This window comes from Haliaeetus leucocephalus, unplaced genomic scaffold (genome assembly GCF_000737465.1).
Source record: "Haliaeetus leucocephalus isolate CR32 unplaced genomic scaffold, Haliaeetus_leucocephalus-4.0 Scaffold0, whole genome shotgun sequence".
Taxonomy (NCBI): Eukaryota; Metazoa; Chordata; class Aves; order Accipitriformes; family Accipitridae; genus Haliaeetus; species Haliaeetus leucocephalus.
Genome location: NW_010972436.1, coordinates 19,044,218 through 19,046,869, shown reverse-complemented (window position 1 = coordinate 19,046,869; position 2,652 = coordinate 19,044,218). Strand labels below are relative to the sequence as shown.

The window sequence follows — 2,652 nt, the reverse complement described above, 5'->3', positions numbered from 1 at the left end:
GAAGATAGCCAAACTTCTGCCTTAAGTAAGTATTTACATAGGTAAGGAGAAGGCACTGTGGCAGGGTAATAAATCTCTTCGCTAAAGAACCTGAGACTGGAATTGGAGCTTTGTTTTGGAGTTATCGCAAATCCCTGCAGCCAATCCAGCTGTAGGGGGTACCTGGCTGGTAGGGCTGAAGAATTAGACGGTTATGTACGCTGCTAGCTATGCTTCTCCTCTGTTTCCTTCTGGATGCAAAAATTAGTGTGCCTTAACCATGCCAGCTTGAGCAGAACTGTTAGCTTGACTGCATGGTAGAAACAGTAGAAATAATAAGGACCCAAACATTTTTTTTTCTTATATAAATATAGCTCAGATGCTGTTTGTACAGAGAGGTTTCAAAGAAACCTAAGACAGCCAAGCCAGCAATATCCCATGGAAACTTGGCATATATTTCTATCAAACTTCTTTTGAAAATTACATGCCTTAATGAAATCAGAGCCAAACATCACAACTAAATGCTTAACATAAGGTAGCCTTTTTGTAATTATACTGATGGTAAATCCCATCATACTTAAAGAATTGCCTGCAAATTTCATTTGTTTTTTATTAATACAAGCAATATAATGCAGTTAATAAATTATAGTACCACTGCTTGGTATCTGCCCAACCCCTCAAGCACCCTGTGAAAACAGATTACCAGCACTTTGTTTCTTATCTATTTATTTTAGATAACGTAAAATGTTCTTTCATATTTAAATACATAATAGAAGTAAAGCTTTATCACTGCTGTGCAACTAACGATTATTTGCATTTTATTTTTTAAAAGAGGACATAAAGTCCTGATGCAGCAGTCTCAAACAAAATGTGGGTTTAGACACTACTAGAAATCTTATTTACTAAACACACTGGAGAAACTTTCACTGTTCAGTGTGCAAACTCTGTTAAATCTTTGACTGATCAGGCACAATGGATGCATCTTTTTTCACCATTAGCAGTCCAAACCTATTTTAGTAATACTAATGACTACTCATATGACTAAAATTATTTGCATGCATAACTGTTTACAGAACTAAGCTTACAGTGTATTTTAATAAAGTATGTCACTTTTCTAGCTGAGATTAATTAATTGTGAAGCATGTTACTTTTCCATTAAATAATTCCTTAAGTATTTCAGAAACTTTAGAATGTAATTGCCCAGACATTTATTATTCATATTTACCTCACAGTCCGTATAAAACCAAGACAAAATGTACATGTTTTCTTGCTACTTACATATATATATATGCACCTATAAAGTTATATATTTCATATTACTGTATCTCTCCCAATCCTGCAGTGAAAGTGTGTATCTGCAGCTTGCAACATATAGCCAACTCTGAGACACACCCGTGATTCTGTATGGTTTAGTTTCTGTTGCTCAAGGTGAGTACCCACTTTCAAAAACATTATCTGGAATTTCTCCAAGTTGGACTTCATGATAGGAGGGAGGACTCTGCATGTATCAGGGCCAGATAAGCGGCACATTTTTCCTCTGCAATAAGCTAGGGTCCAGACCTAAGAGTATGATAAAATACATATGTAATAAATAGTTAAAGATCCGTTTCAAATGTATTATTAAAAAAAATAATAAAAGAAACAAACAGCAACTCCAGCAGACACCACTAGAGTTCTCCTTCTCCCAAATATCCCTAGCACCATCCTAAACCCTGTTTACCCCAGAAACCTGAACTGTGGACAGACAGAAGAGGAGAGAGAGAGAGAAAATTCAGACACAATAAAACTCTGAGGGGAAAAATATGTGGAAGGAGGAGGCAGCAGCGGCCTGGGGAAGGGATTGAAAAGTTTCCCCTGGCTTAACTTCTCCCCCCCTGCAGCAGCAGAAGCAGCGCCAGCAGCACAAGGTGAGAGAGACTTTTAAGTCTGGGGAGGAGGGGTGTGTGTGCGGCAGGGGGGGGGTGAATTTACAGCCCTGTGGATATTTCTGTGTCTGCCTCCCTGGCTTTGGGGTGCGAGAGACGCCGTGTCTCATGCTGGGTGGATTTTTTTTTAATATGATGGAGGATTATAAACATGGCGCCTTAAAAAAACTACAAAATCATGTACACACTGTTCCAAGGAGACGGGGGAGAGGGGACAGGGGAAGGGCTGGGCACCAGGGGAGGGGGCAATCCTGCCCCGCGGGGTGCCATATGGGGAGGGGGGAGCAATTATACTTAATAATAAAATGTGTGGGGCTGCGGGGGGTGGGGGGGAAGATGGAAGGCGGGATTTTTTTATTATTATTATTATTTCATTTTTCGGAGTGGGCAGGATTATCTGGCAGCCCGCTTGGAAATCGAGGAGGAGAAGGGGACGGCGGCGGAGCGCGTGTGATTATTAAGGGCGATTATTTTTGTCCCCACACCTTCCCCGGTCGGATTTCGGCTGGGAGGCGGCGGCGGGGGGTCCCCCGCGCCCCCGTGCCGAGTTGCAGTCAGCCCGGGGCCGGGGCGGGAGGAGATGGGGTGGGAAGAGGGGCGCAGGAGAGAATCGCTGCCTCCAACGCTCCGCGCGGGCCTGCAGGGAGCGGGGGAGCCGGGGACTCGCGTGAGAGGCGAGGCCGAGCGGGGGGTGGCGCAGCCCGGCCTCAGCCTCGTCACCCCCCCCAGCCCCCCCCTTTTTCCCACC

The 2,652-nt window shown here is 43.9% G+C and overlaps 1 protein-coding gene across 4 annotated transcripts in view; it reads left to right on the top strand.

Annotated features, from left to right (window-relative positions):
- The first annotated feature begins 1,697 nt into the window (after positions 1-1,697).
- The window catches only part of ZMYND11 (zinc finger, MYND-type containing 11), a 109,891-nt gene continuing 108,936 nt past the window's right edge, over positions 1,698-2,652 (top strand). For all 4 annotated transcript variants that reach the window (XM_010585695.1, XM_010585680.1, XM_010585687.1 and 1 more), the window contains exon 1: positions 1,698-1,886. The gene's annotated coding sequence lies outside the window, so the exon portion shown is untranslated. The remainder of the gene's footprint in view (positions 1,887-2,652) is intronic.